This window comes from Peromyscus maniculatus, chromosome 1, assembly GCF_049852395.1.
Source record: "Peromyscus maniculatus bairdii isolate BWxNUB_F1_BW_parent chromosome 1, HU_Pman_BW_mat_3.1, whole genome shotgun sequence".
NCBI classification, from domain to species: Eukaryota; Metazoa; Chordata; class Mammalia; order Rodentia; family Cricetidae; genus Peromyscus; species Peromyscus maniculatus.
Genome location: NC_134852.1, coordinates 73860756 through 73868631, shown reverse-complemented (window position 1 = coordinate 73868631; position 7876 = coordinate 73860756).

The window sequence follows — 7876 nt, the reverse complement described above, 5'->3', positions numbered from 1 at the left end:
ACATGCCCACAGTTAAAAAGGAACACAATAGTCTCAAAGCAAGTTCTTTCACAATACTGCTGTGCTGTCCAAGTACTGTTTCAATGGTCCTGGAGAGGCAGCTGGGGACAGGGATTAAGTGTCTAGTTGAGCCTGATGGTTTCCAGTCGTCCACTAGTTACCTGACATCTTTGTGTCACATGCGTTAATTTTACATCTTAACATGTTTGGTCAGCTAAGGAGTATTAACTGTGGTAATAGAAACTGAGCAAGGCACAGTGGACCATGGCAATAATCTTAGTCCTAAGGGGTGGAAATGAGAGACGTCCCATGAGTGTCAGGCAGTCCTAGCCTGAGGTGAATAGTAAAATGTTGTATCAAATGAAAATAAAAATAAATCGTGACTGGTTGACAATGTACACCTAATATTAAGCTAATTTCATGTATAGAACTGACATATTTGAACAATTTGGAAAGGACCCGCCCCCAATGAATGTAAATCAACAGGCTATTCAAGTTGTCATGGGACGAGGCGCATCCTCTCCTATTAAGCCTGAATAAGGCATCCTGGGAGGAGGAAAATGTCCCAAAGTCAGAACATAGTGAGAGACAACTCATGTTCCCACTGGTAGGAGTCCCACAAGAAGAACAAGCAGTAATGTGTATGCAGAAGGACTAGGTCAGCCCGTGCAAGCTTCCTGGTTGTCAGCTCAGTCTCTGTGAGCCCCTAAGAGTCCAGGTGAGTGAATTATTTGAGTTTTCATGATGTTCTTGTCACATCTGAGTCCTACAATATACCCTTTCTTCAGAATTCTGCGAGCTCTGCCTAATATTTGGTTGTGGGTCTCTGCATCTGTTTCCATCCATGCTGGATAAAGCCTCAGTCATGACATGTGGGCTAGACAACCATCTAGAGTAGAGCAGAATATCATTAGAAATCATTTCATTATTATTTTTTCTTTTTCTCATTCGTGTTTTGTTCTATTACATAGGTTTCTAGGCTATCCAGCCTCTGGGTGCTGGGCCTAGAGGCAGTGTCAGGAGGGAGCTCCCTCTCATACCATGGGGCTAAAGCTGGACCTGTCATGGGTTGGGCACTTTCACAATTTTTGTGCCTTTTTTAACCCTGTATGTTTTGTAGGCAGGACAAATTGTAGGTAAAAGGTTGTGTGGCTGAGTTGGTGTTCCAGTCCCTCCACTGGAAGCCTTGCTTGGTTACAATAGATGACCAGTTCAGGATCCACACCTGCTATTGCTAGGAGTCTTAGCTATTGTGACTCTCATAGAATACTAGCAGTTTCCATTGCACTGGCTTCTAGGTCGTTCCATAGATGCCTCCTAATTCCAGTTGTCTCTTCCAGCACTCACTCCTTCCAACACGATACCTCCTCTTCCCATTCGCACCCAAACCCATCAGGCCCTTCAATAACTACAATGGTATTAGGGCCAAGGAGCAAAAGGATAGCATTTAATTGAATTTTGGGTCCTTAAATGTGGACTGCATCTCATTTTATAAACCAGAAATTTCTTCATATGATTCCCATATTTCTTTCTTCCAGCAAATGTTTTAGGCGGTTAATCAAAAAAATGAGAGACTGGTGAGCAATTTTGGATTTTTGGTCTGAAATGTGAGAGCTTGCACTGATCCATGTAACCACTAGAGGGCACACGTGCACTTGACAGGTTAGCAAAGGAATTAAAAGCTTCAGCAAGTCTGAGGCATTCTTACAATCATTTGGAAAAACTGCTCTCATTCATCACCCTGTAGGAATTACATATGAGGAAATTTGTGAGGTGTTGGGCCTGAAACATGTCTTCTATTGTAAAAGGATTGAAATCATTCTGAATATATTCTTATTCCAATCTAAAATTGAGATTGAAAACAAATTGCAAATTAAAAATAATAATAAATTCCATATAGGATTCTAATGACTCTATTTCTAAATTATAAACAGGTATCATAAAAACCACAAATCAAAATATGATTTGATTAACCATGAATTGTTTTTCAACTAAATTTCTGCCAGAAAGCAGCTGCTTAGAGGGAATGACAGACCCAGAGATACACCATGTGCACTTCACATACATGGTGCATTTATGATGGGGAATTCTGATACATGTTTGAGACAGCTTCTCACTCTGTTGCCTACGGTGTTCTGAGACTCACTGTAAGACTGGACTCCAACCCATGATAAATCTCCTAACCCAGTGTTCTGATGTCATAAACCATTGTAGCCATAAACCACGTTGCCTGGTTTGTGACTATTTCCTATATGAGTACTCAATTCAGGTAATAACAAACATGGCAGCAAACTTTTCAAATAAATAAACTACAGGAAGAAAATTACAATAAATCAGAACTCAAAGTTGGAAAAGAAAACATAACAAGGAGAATGGGTACAATGTGATTTCTTACTGCAGTTAGGAAGACCATATAGTTTTGGTGAGATTCACTGGAAAATCGTGACCACTCATTTTAAATCAATAATAAAAAATGAGGGGAAAAAGGTATGACTTAGGAACTAAGATGGCTCACATGATAGGGTTTTAAATCCAACCAGAAAGTGACTGTTTCTAGCCATAATACTTGCACTATTTTTGTCCCAGAGTATCTTGCAGGCACATCACTGTTTTGGTCCGAAGGTTTGAAGCTGGAAGATATGGATGAATACCCTACTCTTCCAGTAGTGTGAAGAGTACCTTCCAGATGCTCTTAGGCAGGCTGCAGGAAGAACCATGTTGCCAGGGAACAGACTGACTAGGTCAAAGGTGGAGGTTGAGGGCAGTGCACAGGAGAGGGAAATGCAGACATCTGGACAGATTGCTCCAACACTGGAGACTGGGCTGTGGGGCTGGAGAGAAAAGCAGCTGGTCCCAGGTCTTTCTTTCCAAGGGGCAGGGCTGCTGATTCCATCCCCACACATTCAACATGTCCACAGTTAAAAAGAACACAATAGTCTCAAAGCAACTTCTTTCACAATACAGCTGTGCTGCCCAAGTACGTTTTAATGGTACTGGAGAGGCAGCTGGGGACAGGGATTAAATGTCCCGTGAGCTTTATGATTTCATGTTCTCCACTAGTTACCTGACATCTTTGTGTCACATGTGTTAATTTTACACTTTATCCTGTTCAGTCAGAAAAAGGAGTATTAACTGTGGTAATAGAAACGGAGCCATGCACAGTGGTTTGTATCTAAAATCCTAGTACTAAGATATGAAAATGAGAGGAATCCCATGTGTTTCAGCAGCCCTAGCCTGGGGTACATAGTAAGATCTTGTGTCAAAATGAAAATAAAAGCAAATAGTGACTGCTTGTCAAGTGTTATATTTATTTCTTGCATGATGCTAAAATGTTTTGAACAATATTGGAAAGGACAGGCTTCCCATAGGTGTCAACCAACCTTCCCTTTCAAATTGTGGTGGGGCTAGGCACTTCCTCTCCTATTTAGCCTGGACATGGCCTCCTGTGTAGCATGAATCTTAAAAGTTCTTATTAATAAAATCAAACCTGAGGCCAGTTATTGGGGTCAAATTCTGGATGGTCAGAGAGACAGAATAAGCCACAGCTATCTCACCTTGCCAATTGCTCAGCTGGTCCTGTTTCCTCAGACTGGAAGCCTCTGAGTCCCCATCCAGAATGAATGTCAGCTGAACTGTGTTGTTCCAAAGCCTGAAAGCTTATCCAGCCAAATGCTTAACCAGCCAAATGCTTCTAGTTTCTGATCCTCATGCCTTATATACCTTTCTGCTTTCTACCACCACTCCCTGGGATTAAAGGCTTGCTTTCTGGGATTAAAGGAGTAAGTCACGACGCTTGGCTATATCCTTGAACACATGGATTTCTGCCTCTAGAATGCTAGGATTGAATGCATGTGCTACCACTGCCTAACTTTTATGTTTAATATTGTGGCTGCTCTGTCTCTGGCCCCAGATAAGTTTATTAGCATGCACAATATTTGGGGGAATACAATACCACACTCCTGGCAGGAGGAAACAGTAACAAAAGTAGGAACAGGGTCAGAGACAGCCCATGCTCCCACTGTTAGCGATCCCACAAGAAGAACAAGCTGTAATATATGTGCAGAGGGCCTAGGTCAGCACATGAAGGCTGGTGGTTTTCAGTTCAGTCTCTCTGAGTCCCTATGAGCAGAGGTGAGTGGATTGTGTGTATTATTTTTATGTCTTTGACTCCTCTGTCTCTTCCAATTCTTCCTCCTACTCTTCCTGAGGATTTCCTATGCTTGACTTAATGTTTAGTTTGAGACTCTGCATGGGTTTCCATCAGTTGCTGGATGAAGCCTTTCTCATGACAACTGGGTTAGGCATCAATCTATGAATATAGAATATCATTAGGGATCATTTCCTTGACTGCTTTTGTTTTTGCCAGTCATGTATTTTTTTTTCTGTTCAAGGTCCCTGGGCTATCTAGCCTCTGGGTTCTGGCCCACCAAGCAGTGTCAGGGGGAAGCTCCCTCTCACATAATGTGGGTCTTAGCTGGCCCATTCCTTAGTTGGACACTCTCACATTTCAGTGCCACATTCACCTAAGCACATTTTGTAGTCAACACAAATTGTAGCTCAAAGGTTGTGTGACTGGGTTGGTTTTCCAGTCCCGCCACTAGAATCCTTGCTGGGTTACAAAGGATAGCCAGTTCAGGCTGCATAATCCTCATTATATTAGTCTTAGCTAGGGCCACCCTCATAGACTTCTGGGAGATTCCATTGCACTAAGTTTCTAGATCGTTTCAAAGATGGCCCCCTATTCCAGTTGTTTCTCCCTGTACTCACTCCCTCCAGCCTCCCAAAATGATCCCTATTCTTCCCATTCCAACCCACCCAGATCCAGAAATTCAAACACACATTTTAATTGGAACAAGAAGAAAGGAGAACTCATTTACTTGAAATTTGGGTCCTTGAATTTGGAAGGCATCTCATTTTATAAAGAAGAAATTTCCTTATATGATTCAAATATTTCTTCCTTTCCAGGAAATGTTTTAGGTGCTTAATAAAAAGAATGACAGACTGGAGAGCAACTTGGAAATTTCTAGTCTGAAATGTGAGCACTTGCACTGATCCATGTAACCACTAGAGGGCAAACATGTACTTGATGTGTTAGCAAAGGAATAAAAAGCTTCACCTGGTCTGATGCATTATTTTTTCATTTGAAAATATTGCTCCTATGTATACAAATTCCAGAAATTACATATGACAAAATTTGTGGGATATTGGGCCTAAAACATGTTTCAAATTTTTAAAGTATTGAAATCATTCTGAATATAATCTCATCCCAGTCTAAAATTGATACTGAAATCTAACAAAATGTAAAAGAAAAATAAATTCTACATGGGATCCTACAGACAGGTGTCCAAAATTTGAAAATAAGAAATACAATTTGTTTAATAATGAAGTTTTTATTCATCTGAATTTTTGCCAGAAAGGAGCTGCTTAGAGAGAAAGACAAACCTGGAGATAAACCATGTGCACTTCAAATATGTGGTGTATTTGAGATGGGGATTCTGATACATTTTTGGGCCAGCATCTCACTCTGTCGCCTATGGTGTTCTGAGACTCACTGTTAGACTGCAACCCATGATGATGCTCCTACCCCATTGTTCGGCATTCTGTACAAGGTTTGCAACCATAAACCACATTGCCTGGTTTTTGATGACTCCTGATACAAGCGGCAAATTCAGGTAATCACAAAAGAGAATAGTAAACTTTACCAGTAAATAAAAATCAGAGGAAGAAAATTACAATAAATCAGAGCTCAAAGTAAGAAATGAAAACTTAACAAGGAGAATGGGTACATACTGATTTCTTACTGCAGTTGGGAAAATCATATAGCTATGGTGAAATTCACTGTAAAAAAAAACTGACCAGTCATTTTAAATCAAAAATGAAAAATAAGGGGCAGAATAGATGGCTTAGTGACTAAGATGGCTCACATGACTGGGTTTGAAATCCAACCAGAAACTGACCATTTACTGACATCATACTTGCACTGCTAGTCCTAGAGTACCTTGCAGCAGATCAGTTTTTTTTGACAGAGGAAGGTATTGATGGATACTACTCTTCCAGTAGTGTGAAGAGTATCTTCCAGAGACTCATAAACAGGCTGTGGGGGGAAAACCGTGTTGCCAGAGTACAGACAGACAAGGACAAAGTGGAGGTTCAAGGCAGTGCACAAGAGAATGAAAATGTAGACAGCTGGACAGATAGCTCCAGACACAGGAGACCAGACACTGGGGCTGTATAGAAAAAGCAGCTTTGTGTCCAAGGGGCAGGGCTGCTGATCCCACCTCCACACATTCAACATGTCCATAGTTTAAAAGAACGCAATAGTCTCAAAGCAACTTCTTTCACAATACTGCTGTGCTGCCCAAGTACTGTTTCAATGGTACTGGAGGGGCAGCTGGGGACAGGGATTAAATGTGTAGGTGAGCTTTATGATTTCCAGTCCTCCTTACATCTTTGGGTCACAAGAGCTAATTTACATATTTACCTCAAATGATCTGCAAAGGAGAATTGCCTGTGGTAATAGAAGTGGAGCCAGGCACAGTGGTGTGTGGTTAGAATCCTAGTACTAAGAGGTAGAAATGAATGGAGTCCCATGTCAGGCCGGCCCTAGCCTGGGGTACATAGTAAGTCGCTGTGTCAAAGAGAAAATAAAAGCAAATGATGACAGCTTAACAAGTGTACTTCAGTCTTACATTTATTTCATGTATAAAATGATATGATTTGAGAAATATTGGAAACAGCAGGCCTCCTATGGATGTCAACCAACGTGGTATTTCCAGTTGTATTTGGATTAAACACCTCCTCTCCTCTTAAGCCTGGAAAAGGCATCCTGGTATGAGGAAATGGTCCAAAAAGCAGGCAACTGAGTCAGAGACAGTCCTTGCTCCCACTGATAGGGATCACTTGTGTCAAAGAGAAAATAGTGACTGATTGACAAGTGTTCAATTTATTTCAAGTGTGGAACTAAAATGATTTGAACAATATTGGAAAGGACAGGCTTCCCATGGGTGTCAATCAACCTTAAATATTTTTAAATATTTATTTATTTATTATGTATATAGTATTCTGTCCTGGGCCAACAGTCAGGGTCCGGTGTGAGCTCCCACTCACAGTATGAGACTCAAGCTGGACCTGTCCCAGGTTGGGCACTCTCACAGTTTTTGTGCCACCTTTACCCCTGCACCTTTTGTAGGCAGGACAAATTGTAGGTAAAAGGTTTTGTGGCTGATTTGTTACCCCAGTCCATCCACTGGAAGCCTTGCCTGGTTACAATAGATAACCAGTTCAGGCTCCATTCTTGCCAGTGCTAGGAGTCTTAGCTAGTGACACTCTCATAGAATCCTAGGAGTTTCCATTACACCAGCTTCTAGCTCGTTCCATAGATGCCTAGTAATTCGGGTTGTCTATCCCGGCACTCACTCACTACATCCTCCTCCAACATGATCCCTCCTCTTCCCATTCCCACCCAACCTCATCAGGACTTTCAGACCCACAAAATAGTATTAGGGCCAAGGAACAAAGGGATAGCATTTAACTGAAATTTCTGTTCTTGAATGTTGTAAACCAGAAATTTCCTTATATGATTCCCATATTTCTTCCTTCCAGCAAATGTTTTAGGCGTTTAATCAAAAGAATGAGAGACTGATGAGCAACTTTGAGTTTTCTGGTCCGAAATGTGAGAGCTTGCACTGATCCATGTAACCACTAGAGGGCACACATGTACTTGACGGGTTAGCAAAGGAATAAAAAGCATGAGCAAGTTTGATGCATTATTACACCTTTTGAAAACACTGCTCTCATCTATCTACCCTATTGGAATTACATATGAGGAAATTGGTGAGATATTGGGCCTGAATTATGTCTCCTATTGTAAAAGGAT